The sequence below is a fragment of the Nerophis lumbriciformis genome, linkage group LG36 (assembly GCF_033978685.3).
Source record: "Nerophis lumbriciformis linkage group LG36, RoL_Nlum_v2.1, whole genome shotgun sequence".
Lineage (NCBI taxonomy): Eukaryota > Metazoa > Chordata > Actinopteri > Syngnathiformes > Syngnathidae > Nerophis > Nerophis lumbriciformis.
Window position 1 is genome coordinate 3,614,605 of NC_084583.2, and position 13,379 is coordinate 3,627,983.

At 40.0% G+C, this 13,379-nt stretch overlaps 1 protein-coding gene across 1 annotated transcript in view; it reads right to left on the reverse strand.

Annotated features, from left to right (window-relative positions):
* The window catches only part of pcdh11 (protocadherin 11), a 624,709-nt gene that overhangs the window by 270,446 nt on the left and 340,884 nt on the right, over positions 1–13,379 (reverse strand). The window lies entirely within an intron of this gene.

Consider the following 13,379-nt stretch of genomic DNA (forward strand, 5'->3'; position numbering starts at 1 on the left):
ATTTGATAGTAGTGTTTTCATGCATATTTGTACGTGCTATTGTAATGTAATCAGGCTAGTGTCATTCGCTAATGTTCTAGCAAGTTTACACATGTCCGTGTTGGTATTATTAACTTACAATGCCATTCTTTTTTGTATCGTTTCAGTTTTGTGCATTCACCAAAACGTCACTGTGGACTTCTTAAAGTTTGTTTAGCTGATTGGAGGATGACGATGAGTTTTGTTTTGTTTAATCAGCCGTTTTACTGCCTTGTTACCGTCACCGCTTGGAAACAATTAAGGTATGTAAATAAACATTTACAAAACCTTTGTGTAAATAACTCTTGTAACAAGGTACATACCTGCGGCTTATAGTCCAGTATATTGTCCGGCTAATATATGGAAATATTGTTTTTTCTATAATTTAGTGGGTGCGGCTTATATACGGGTGCGCTCTATAGTCCACAAACCACGGTAAGTATCAAGAATCAACAAAGTTTTCATAAATTGTGTTATTGTTTGTGCTATGGCGCCATCTTTTGGAGGAGTTTGAACATCTGCAGTATTTTCTTTTGTATAGTGCCTTGAACCATAGTGTTTTCATGCATATTTGTACGTGCTATTGTAATGCAATCAGGCTAGCGTTAACATTAGCTAATTTTCTAACAAGTTTACGAATGTCCGTGTTAGTATCATTAACTTCCAAGACCATTCTTTTTTGTATTGTTTCAGTTTCGTATATTCGCCAAAACTTCACCGTGGACTTATTGAGTCTGTTTAGCTGATTGGAGAGCTAGCTTCCACAGCTAATGACTTATGTTTTGTTTGAGCAGCCATTTTACTGCCTTGTTACCGGCCCCGCTTGGAAACAATTAAGGTATGTAAATAAACATTTACAAAACCTTTGTGTAAATAACTCTTGTAACAAGGTACATACCTGCGGCTTATAGTCCAGTATTTATTTTCTATAATTTAGTGGGTGAGGCTTATATACGGGTTCGCTCTATAGTCCACAAATCATAGTAAGTATCAAGAGCCAACACAATTTTCCTAAATTGTGTTATTGTTTGTGCTATGGCGCCATCTTTTGGACAAGTTTGAACATCTGCAGTATTTTCCTTTGTATAGTGCTTTGAACCAGTGCAGTTCCACCCACTAGTCATCCATAGTGTTTCTACTCGTATGCTTTCTTTATCCATCACTCCAAGAAACGTTTGTGAGTTTTACAATATAACAAAAACAACTCATCCTTACAGTACTAAACTGTCACGTTTGATAGTAGTGTTTTCATGCATATTTGTGCGTGCTATTGTAATGTAATCAGGCTAGCGTTAACATTAGCTAATGTTCTAACAAGTTTACGAATGTCCGTGTTAGTATCATTAACTTACAAGACCATTCTTTTTTGTATCGTTTCAGTTTGTACATTCACCAAAACGTCACTGTGGACTTCTTAAAGTTTGTTTAGCTGATTGGAGGATGACGATGAGTTCTGTTTTGTTTGATCAGCCGTTTTACTGCCTTGTTACCGGCACCGCTTGGAAACAATTAAGGTATGTAAATAAACATTTACAAAACCTTTGTGTAAATAACTCTTGTAACAAGGTACATACCTGCGGCTTATAGTCCAGTATATTGTCCGGCTAAAATATGGAAATATTAATTTTTCTATAATTTAGTGGGTGCGGCTTATATACAGGTTCACTCTATAGTCCACAAATCACGGTAAGTATCAAGAGCCAACAAAATTTTCATAAATTGTGTTATTGTTTGTGCTATGGCGCCATCTTTTGGACGAGTTTGAACATCTGCAGTATTTTCCTTTGTATAGTGCCTTGAACCAGTGCAGTTCCGCCCACTAGTCATCCATAGCGTTTCTACTCGTATGCTTTCTTTATTCATCACTCCAAGAAACGTTTGTGAGTTTTACAATATATTTTAAAAAACAACTCATACTTACAGTACTAAACTGTCACGTTAGATAGTAGTGTTTTCATGCAAATTTGTACGTGCTATTGTATTGCAATCAGGCTAGCGTTAGCATTAGCTAATGTTCTAACAAGTTTACGAATGTCCGTGTTAGTATCATTAACTTACAAGACCATTCTTTTTTGTATTGTTTCAGTTTCGTACATTCGCCAAAACGTCACTGTGGACTTCTTAAAGTTTGTTTAGCTGATTGGAGGATGAGGATGTTTTCTGTTTTGTTTGAACAGCCGTTTTACTGCCTTGTTACCGGCACTGCTTGGAAACAATTAAGGTAGGCAAATAAACATTTACAAAACCTTTGAGTAAATAACTCTTGTAACAAGGTACATACCTGCGGCTTATAGTCCAGTATATTGTCCGGCTAATATATGGAAATATTGTTTTTTCTATAATTTAGTGGGTGCGGCTTATATACGGGTGCGCTCTATAGTCCACAAATCACGGTAAGTATGCAGAACCAACAAAGTTTTCATAAATTGTGTAATTGTTTGTGCTATGGCGCCATCTTTTGGACGATTTGAACATCTGCAGTATTTTCCTTTGTATAGTGCCTTGAACCGTAGTGTTTTCATGCATATTTGTACGTGCTATTGTAATGCAATCAGGCTAGCGTTAGCATTAGCTAATGTTCTAACAGGTTTACGAATGTCCGTGTTAGTATCATTAACTTACAAGACCATTCTTTTTTGTATTGTTTCAGTTTCGTACATTCACCAAAACTTCACCGTGGACTTATTGAGTCGGTTTAGCTGATTGGAGAGCTAGTTTCCGCAGCTAGTGACTTATGTTTTGTTTGAGCAGCCGTTTTACTGCCTTGTTACCGGCCCCGCTTGGAAACAATTAAGGTTTATAAAAAAACAGTTACAAAATCTTTGTGTAAATAACTATTTTAACCTGCGGCTTATAGTCCTGTGCGGTTAATATAAGAAAACATTTTTTTTTTTCCTAAAATGTAGTGGGTGCGGCTTGTAGACGGAACTTTCCAGCCTGCTGAAAGCCACTTAAATTAACACTGGACACTCGCGTATGCAGTACTTGCATATTAGAAGTATTTTCTTTTTTGTAATTGAGGTTTTGCGTACATAATGAGTCCCCATTCCGCGTGTAAAGCACATTTTCGGAGCGTGCGCCCTCCCACCATTGCAAAGGAGTGGAGGGAGGGCAAAAACCTGACGTCCTGACACGAGCCATACTGTACATCTGACTCGCTGATAAAGATGTTTTATATACATGTCAAGGAAGAAAGTGAGCGGAAAATCAAACAAAGCATCAAATATGAACAACACACACAGACAAGCTTCTAAATTGGGAACAAAAGACACCCGCAAGCCCATAAAAAGAAATCAAGAAAAGAAAAAAAAAAAAAAAGCATCATCTCTCTGGGGACTGAGATAACTCACGGAGAGATAAGAGTATTTAATTTTTAATCACCATTTTTTGTTTTCTTTGTACGGCGTATCATAATCAGGGCACATGATTTGATTTGTAAAGAAAATAGAAGAAATCTAGCGGGTAAGAGGCACTTAGACGAGGGGAGCAGGACTGATGGGGTGGAACGCTGCGACAATGGCGGGGAAAATAAGTTCACGTCAAGCGATGATGTCGCCATAATTGTTCCTTGAAGTGACTGAACAACACACGTTCCTCTCGTCATAGACAAACTAGCACAACTTTAAAGATGGACCATGACATAAAGAACTTGCAAGCAAATGACACCATATTGTACAAAACCCAAAACCATTGAAGTTGGTGCGTTGTGTAAATCGTCAACTTATATTCAATTGAATGGACTGCAAAGACAAGATACTTAACGTTCAGACTTGTAAAGTTTGTTATTTTTTTGCAAATATTAGCTCATTTGGAATTTGACGCCTGCAACATGTTTCAAAAAAGTCATTTATCAACAACACCCAGAAATTCTTCGCTGGGCCTCGAGCTCATCTAAGATGGACTGATGCAAAGTGGAACAGTGTTCTGTGGTCTGACGAGTCCACATTTCAAATTGTTTTTGGAAACTGTGGACGTCGTGTCCTCCGAAACAAAGAAGGAAAAGAACCATCCGGACTGTTCTAGGCGCAAAGTTCAAAAGCCAGCATCTGTGATGGTATGGTGGTGTATTAGTGCCCAAGCCATGGGTAACTTCCACATCTGTGAAGGCACCATTAATCCTGAAAGGTACATACGGGTTTTGGAGCAACATATGTTGCCATCCAAGCAACGTTGTCATGGACGCCCCTGCTTATTTCAGCAAGGCAATGCTGAGCCACATTCTGCAGGTGTTACAACAGCAAGGCTTTGTAGTAAAAGACTGCGGGAACTAGACTGGTCTGCCTGTAGTCCAGACTTGTCTCACATTAAAAATGTGTGGCGCCTCATGAAGCTTAAAATACCACAATGGAGACTGTTGAACAACTTAAGCTGTACGTCAAGCAAGAATGGGAAATAATTTCACCTGAAAAGCTTCAAAAATGTGTCTCCTCAGTTCCCAAATGTTTACTCAGTGTTGTTAAAAGGAAAGGCCATGTAACACAGTGGTAAACATGCTCCTGTGCCAACTTTATTGCGATGTGTTGCTGCCATTAAATTCTAAGTTAATGATTATTTGCAAAAAAAAAAAAAACATTAAATAGTGTTCAATTGAATATAAGTTGAAAAGGATTTTCAAATCATTGTATTCTGTTTTTATTTACCATTTACACAACGTGCCAATTTCACTGGTTTTGGGTTTTGTAAGTTGTATTGTGTTTTGGCTCAAAGTTCTCTCCATCAACGAGTAAAGATGCTAAAAATGTGCATTTAATGAGCTGGAGGTGGTACAAAAACCAGACGGATCTCCACCATATGTTTGTGTATCATACAGCTGTATTTGTTTTCAAAACTCGGAAACAAAGAAACTATATTGGAAGGAAATGTGTAAATAGCATATGGTGGTAAATAAATATACAACTATAAACACAGTTCCATGGTCTCTTTTAAAGCAAGAACCTAATAACGTTTTGGAAATACTTTTGTATTGCTTTATTTTATTTCCCTATGATACTGTACTGAGTCTTTGATTTATCTTGTACATTTTTCCATTTTGTCTATTATTTGTGCACTTTCATTGTTGAAGTTGTTCTTGATTTATTTTATTCAACCGCCTCTAACTAGCTAACGGCTTACCTAGCACACAGTGGTTTTCAGTGGGAGTCTTTGTGTTGGTATACAAACATGTGTTGGTAATGGTTTGCGTGATTAAATCTATACAACCCGACTTTAAAATGTTTAATGATGAGGTTGGAAACATTTATTTCCACTTTTCATACAAAAAAAAAAAAAAAAGTCAAGTATTATTATTCTTTGAAAGCAAGACATCTCCTCCTGACGTTGATGATCGTACTTTTGGGTCGATTTTTGCCACCTTGTGGTTTGCATTCAGTTTTGCTCATTTGGTGCAGTTGACCTTGGATTCTTACTTCATTTCTCCTTCCCCTTAGAGTTCCTCTGTTCCCCTTGTGGGCGGAGTTGGGAGACGTGCACAGCTGCTTTCAATTCACGCTGGTGCTACTTAAGCAGCACCTTAACAGCTGAATGGCAATCGGCGATTCCACTCCTCGGCTTTCCACCCCTCACGACTTCCATGCTTCGAGTTTTTTGCTACCTGCTATCTTGGCCATTCTTAGTGCCATCCAGCTTGGTGTTGTTTTTGTATCCCAGTGCCATCCAGCTTGGTGTTGTTTTTGTATCCCAGTGCCATCCAGCTTGGTGTTGTTTTTGTATCCCAGTGCCATCCAGCTTGGTGTTGTTTTTGTATCCCAGTGCCAACACTTCAAACCTTTAGCATATCCGTATGTGGAATTAAATTATGGAATGGATTAACTAAATAAATCAAACAAAGCACCAATATGCACCAATATGATTCAGTTTAAGAAACTGATCAAAGTGTTCACAAAGTACACAGAACAATAATTATGATGAAAATCTTTTTTTTTTTAGATAAAGATTATTTATGTATTTAATATTTGTTTACTTACTATGTTGTATTATTTATTCACTGTTCTGTTACAGAGAAAAAATTAATTGGATACAATTGCTTTGGTATGAAAAGGGGTAGGATTAAATAAGCTCAGCTTCTTCCTACTCCTTTTCGGACGTGCTGTAATGAAACAACTGGAAATATGTTTTGAATTACATTGTATCGTATGCATGTTCCAAATAAACTAATACTGAACTGAACTAAACCAGCTTGGTGTTTTTGTAACCCAGTGCCATCCAGCTTGGTGTTGTTTTTGTAGTCAGCACACGTCATGCAACTCCGAACCAAAGTTTAGTTTATTTTTGTTCATAGTAATTTGTTTTTTTCACGGTGCATTTTTTTTGTTTCTCCTTTTTGCACCATTGCTTTTTGTTCCGTCCTGTGGGGAGTATTTTTGTGAGTACATGAGTCTGCATCCTTTGGTTACTCTCAACAGCAATGTGACAGATTAGACCCTCCCTCTGATGTGCATCCAAAAACGTTTCCTTCTATAACCAGTAGAAGCTCTTTCTTCTGCATGTATGCTTTTTAGGCGGACATCCTTGTAAGATAATAAAAATGCATAAAGACCATGGAGCTAATTTGCAAGTTGTGCCAAGTAAGTCTAAATATACGTTCTAACCTCACGGCCCTTGTTTCCGACTGTACCCATCACAGCTTGAAAAGTACTGCAACTGGACGAGGATACTGACGAATTATACGCCACACGGACAGCATATTTGCATTTCTGAGCACGTTTTGTCAGCTCCTTTTCTTTTTCTGAGGGGCGGCTCATTTGAATCCGACGAGCGGTCATTTTAATTCGGGATTTTATTTAAAAAAAAAAAAGGTACCAGGCGGTTGTTTCTTCTCCAAGTGATGTTTTATTCAACACCCAGTGACAAGCGCTCCCTGTTTAAGACCGAGCCGTCCAATTAAATCTATGATAACGCACACGGGGGATCTGAGAAGGTGACCTCGACATTCAAAATAGTTGTAGGTTCCACGCCTCAAGACCGGAGGTGACTTTTGTCAATTTTTTTCTAGCACAGACTGGCCAGCGACCTCAAATGTGCGTGTACGCCTCTCAGACACACAGTCGTAGAGTCGGATAGAGTTCGGCAACCGTTAAGTGCTTTTGTTGGGGGAGCACATCAAAGTAGAGTGGATGTCTTCACCAGCAAAGCCACTCCGGCTTTGATCACCCCAGGCACTCTGATCATTAAAATATTTGATAAATAATTGATTCAACCACCAGACCTCATTGTGCTTTTGCTTCTCTATCCAAATGTGGCCTCCTTTTTTCTTTTTTTTTTCCTTCCGCTCACTGATAAGGTGAAGCAGGCAAGGTTGAGATTGCTCTGCCGTAGCATTAATTGCATATTCAAATATTTAACACACCAACACTGAACATTTCATGAGGCATATACCTGCACCTGTAATGAGAGCCATTACAAAGCATGTATCCATTATCCTGCCCAGATACAGACCGATGCCCGGGTTTGGAGCCGAAGTGTTTTATCCCGCCACACGGGAGCAAAACACAGTCAAAAACAAACATTCAGCAAAGTAAAAGTTTTTATTAAGTCATATCTAACCCATCTATCCTAACCCTAATCAATCAATGTTTATTTATATAGCCCTAAATCACAAGTGTCTCAAACAGAGGTGTGGACTCGAGTCACATGACTTGGACTCGAGTCAGACTCGAGTCATGAATTTGATGACTTTAGACTCGACTTGACAAAATGTAAAAAGACTTGCAACTCGACTTAGACTTTAACATCAATGACTTGTGACTTCACTTGGACTTGAGCCTTTTGAATTGACATGACTTGACATGACTTGCTACTTTCCCCAAAACCCAAAGATGAAAAAGTTATTCGGGAGCGCTCCGTATTTTTCATTGTGTACTTGTCTATCAGCGTTGCGTGTGTCAGCTGGTGTGGTCTCAGTACAACAGCCAATCAAATTAGATCTACTTTGTTTTCATCACACAGCATTCATCCAATCAAATTGCAGGACAACCAACGAAGAAGACATGTCCAAACCACACGCCAGTGAACAAAAAATGATACCTAAAATAATTTTGTTTGGGTATAAAAATTACGAGGTGGTCAACACAAAACGGTTTGCAGTATGCAACACATGCGGTTCGAAAATGACTGATGGAGAGGCAACAACTTCCAACTTCGTCCGGCATTTGAAGTTGCACAAAGAACGGTAAGTTTTGAATGTAAGATAACGTTTATTGGCTAAGTAACGTGACTTTTATTTGCTGTGTAGTTAAATCAGTGAGGCTGTAAACTCACTGCTAACGTTATAACGTTATTGCAAACACGGGAATGTGTTGCAGTTCACTACCTTATTCATACTTTTTGTTCAGTGATTTTTTTCAAGCAGGGTTACGTTAGTCAATATATCACACGTAACGTTAGACGGCGGTCAGCAGCACCGCGTATTTTAGCCACCTAAAAAAAGACAAAAATAGTAAAATAAAGGTCAGTTAAAATGTATACTATATTATGAATATGTGTACCGTTTTAGCTAGCTTTCTGACATACTGTTGGTTGTTTACCTCAGTGGTCCCCAACCACCGGGCCGTGGCCCGGTACTGGTCTGTGGATCGATTGGTATCGGGCCGCACAAGAAATAATTTTTTTTTTCCTTTTTTTAATTAAATCAACATAAAAAACACAAGATACACTTACAAGTAGTGCACCAACCCAAAACAACTCTCTCCCCCCTTTTGTTCTGGGCATTGAACATGAAGACTCTTCCTTCACTGTTCCGAGTGGCCATGAGAGTCTTGGCAGTGCCTGCCTCCAGTGCTCCAGTGGAGCGAGTTTTCAGCCATGGTGGCATCATACTACGCCCCCATCGTGCACAAATGACTGACAGACTCTTGGCTAATTTGGTCTTTTGCAAATGCAATGCAGCATAGGGCCCTGACATATAAAAAGTACAACTTTTTTGTTATGTTCACGTATATGTCATGTTTTTTCAATGTTAACACTTTTGTACAAATAAGTACATTTGCACTTAATTTTTCAATGTGTTTGTTCTGTAAAGGAATGAGTTAATGTTTAAAATGACTGGTTAATAGTGCTATTATAAAGTGCAATGTCAGCACAATTTTCTTTCCTGCAATTTAAAATGCACTTGTTTTAATAAATAAATACAGCGTTTGAAAAGCATACACAATCTGTGTTAATATATTAGTCTGTGGTTAAAAGGACTTGAAAGGACTCGAAACTCAAAATGCAGGACTTAGGACTTGACTTGAGACTTTCCAGTCTTGACTTTGGACTTGACTCGGGGCTTGCCTGTCTTGACTCGGGACTTGACTCGGACTTGAGGGCAAAGACTTGAGACTTACTTGTGACTTGCAAAACAATGACTTGGTCCCACCTCTGGTCTCAAAGGACTGCACAAGCCACAACAACATCCTCTGTTCAGATCCCACATAAAGACAAGGAAAAACTCACAACCCAATGTGAATGACCATGAGAAAGCTTGGAGAGGACCGCAGATGTTCATAATAAATAAATGATAAATGATAAATGGGTTATACTTGTATAGCGCTTTTCTACCTTCAAGGTACTCAAAGCGCTTTAACAGTATTTCCACATTCACCCATTCACACACACATTCACACTGATGGCGGGAGCTGCCATGCAAGGCGCTAACCAGCACCCATCAGGAGCAAGGGTGAAGTGTTTTGCCCAAGGACACAACGGACGTGACTAGGATAGTAGAAGGTGGGGATTGAACCCCAGTAACCAACAACCCTCTGATTGCTGGCAGGACCACTCTACCAACTTCGCCACGCCGTCCCTCATCAGTCATTATATCTCGTAGTCCACCCGGACCACGGTCTTGGGGGCGTGCTTTAAAGGCACTGCGTTTATCGTCCACGAGCTGTCGTCACGTCTGCTTTTCATCCATTCTAACAACGTGCCGGCCCGATCACAAAATATCTGCGACTTCAGCACGCACACACACGTAAATGCAATGCATAGTTGGCCAACAGCGATACAGGTTACACTGACGGTGCCCGTATAAATAACTTTAACACTGTTAGAAATATACGCCACACTGTGAATCCACACCAAACAAGAATGACAAACACATTTCGGGAGAACATCCGCACAGTAACACAAGATAAACACAACAAAACAAATACCCAGAATCCCATGCAGCCCCAACTCTTCCGGGCTGCATTATACAACCCCGCTACCACCAAACCCCCCCCCACCCCCCTCCGTGCGTCAGTTGAGGCGGGCGGAGTTGGGGGGGGCGAAATGTGTTTGTCATTCTTGTTTGGTGTGGATTCATAGTGTGGCGCACATTTCTAACAGTGTTAAAGTTGTTTATACGAGCACCGTCAGTGTAACTTGTATCGCTGTTGGCCAAGTATGAATTGCATTCACGTGTGTGTGCGTGCTGAAGCCGCACATATTATGTGACTGGGACAGCCTTCGCTGGACTGGGTGAAAAGCGGACGTGATGATTTTTGGGAGGGGCACCAAAATTTGAGAGTCTCCCGGGAGGTTTGGCAAGTATGAGAATTAGCGGTGAATACGGTGTTACCGCGGCACCGCCGCTGAATATAATCGGCGGGCCAGCTCTAGTGTTAATTTGATATCGCCGAGCAGAGATGTCCCCAACCGATGCACAGGCGAGCGGTCCACCCCAGGTCCCGACTCTGGACTGCCAGCACTTCATCCATGGCCATATAAAAATTCATATGTTTGTATTTTAGAAGATAGGCCGTCATCTCAATCATTGAACCAGTACCCTTCCGTCTAATAGTCGCCCATAGCGTTTCTACTTGTATTCATCGCTCCAAGAAACGTGTGTGAGTTTTACAATACAACAAAAAACAACTCATACTTACAGTACTAAACTGTCACGTTTGATAGTAGTGTTTTCATGCATATCTGTACGTGCTATCGTAAGGTAATCAATGTCTGTGTCGTCCATGGTTATCAGGATTTGTTATATATTGTATATATATTTGTGGGGGGGGAGATGTGGCCAGCGCGCTTGCAGGAGCAAAGATCACCGCCGCTGTCCATGGTGCTGAGGATGAGCACCATCGGGCAGGGGCGGGGCATGTGTTGACGGCGAGACACAGCTGACATGATTAGATTTCAAAGGTGGTACGTGTTAATCTAATGATCTGTTGTCTTTAACAGTGAGTGGTCGGGTACAGGAGGAGGAGGATTGGAGAGACTCCAAAGTCTGGAGCAAACGTATCTATTAAAGAGCTTGTGAAAACATTAAAACCTTTGTCAACTCTGCGCACCTGGCCTCCAGCGTATGTATCAGTGAGACCGCAAGTATGCGACTCTTACAATATTATATAAAAATATAATATAATATATCAGTCTGTATTATATACTGTAGATATAATATGTACATATTACATATATTTTATATTGCTACTATGGTACATGTTTAGTCTACTTTATACCTGCATTATCCTTTTCATCCTTACCCTTTCCATCCTTTGTAACTGAGCTACTGTGTGGAACAATTTCCTTTGTGGATCAATAAAGTTTGTCTACGTTTAAGTCTAAGTGTTAGTATTATTAACTTACAATGTCATTATTTTTTAGCATTGTTTCAGTTTCGTGAATTCACCATAACGTCACCCTGGTTTTATTGAGTCTGTTTCGCTGATTGGGGAGCTAGCTTCCGTAGCTAGTGGATCCATGACGATGACTTCTGTTTTGTTTTATCAGCTGTTTTACTGCCTCGTTACCAGCACCGCTTGGAAACAATTAAGGTATGTAAATAAACATTTACAACTGCGTTTTATAGTCCAGTACGGCTATATATGGAAATATTGTTTCTTCTATAATTTAGTGGGTGCGGCTTTTTTAAGGGTGCACTCTATAGTCTGGAAATCACAGTAAGTATCAAGAGCCGACAACATGTTCATAAATTGTGTGATTGTTTGTGCTATGGCGCCATCTTTTGGACACGTTTGCTAAAGGTTTAGTGCCTTGAACCAGTGCCGGTCCGTCTACTAGTCGTCCATAGCGTTCCGACTGGTATGCTTTCTTTATTCATCACACCAAGAAACATTTGTTAGTTTTACAATATAACAAAAACAACTCATACTTACAGTACTAAACCGTCACGTTTGATTGTAGTCTTTTCATGCATATTTGTACAAGCTATCGTAATGTAATCAGGCTAGCTTTATTAGTGCTAACAAGTTTACAAATATCCGTGTTAGTCTCATTAACTTACAAAGTCATTCTTTTTTTGCATCGTTTCGGTTTCGTAAATTCACCCAAACGTCACCGTGGATTTATTGAGTCAGTTTAGCTGATTGGAGAGCTCACTTCTGCACCTAGTGGGTCCATGATTTCTGTTTTGTTTGATCAGCCGTTTTACTGCCTTGTTACCGGCACAGCTTGGAAACAATTAAGGTATGTAAATACACATTTAAAAAATATTTGTGTAAATAACTCTTAACCTGCGGCTTATAATCCAGTGCGGCTAATATATGGAAACATATTTTTTCTTCTAAAATTTAGTGGGTGCGGCTTATAGACATAACTTTCCAGCCTGCTGAAAGCCACTTCGGTCAACGCTGGACAACCGCATATACTTGCAGATTAGAAGTCTTTTCTTTTTTGCAATTGAGGTTTTGCATACACATTGAGTCCCCATTCTGTGTGTAAAGCACATTTCCGGAGCGTGCGCCCTCCCACCACTGCAAAGGAGTGGAGGGAGGGCAAAAACATGACGTACTGACACGAGCCATACTGTACATCTGACACTTTGATAAAGATGTTTTATATACATGCCAAGGAAGAAAGCGTGCGGAAAATCAAACAAAGCATCAACTATGAACGACACACACATGCATATGCTCTTTCTTCTGCATGTGCATGTAAGCCTTTTAGGCGACATCCTTGTAAGATAATCAAAATGTATATAGACCACAGAGCTAATTTGCAAGTTGGAAACGTGTGCCAAGTGTGTTTAAATATACACATCTCACTCATCCGAGGTCCATAATAAGTTGTACATACGGTCTGTATCAATACATAATAACATGTTCCAAGCCCACAATATTTTACATGTTTATGTCTTTTTGCTTCACTGACAGAGTATACCACCAAGTGTTGAGATGTCCCACTTTGTTCTGCAGGATTTTTTTTTTTTTTAGGGACGGCGTGGCGCAGTGGCCGTGCGCAACCCGAGGGTCCCTGGTTCAATCCCCACCTAGTACCAACCTCGTCATGTCCGTTGTGTCCTGAGCAAGACACTTCACCCTTGCTCCTGATGGGTGCTGGTTAGCGCCTTGCATGGCAGCTCCCTCCATCAGTGTGTGAATGTGTGTGTGAATGGGTAAATGTGGAAGTAGTGTCAAAAGCGCTATACAAGTACAACC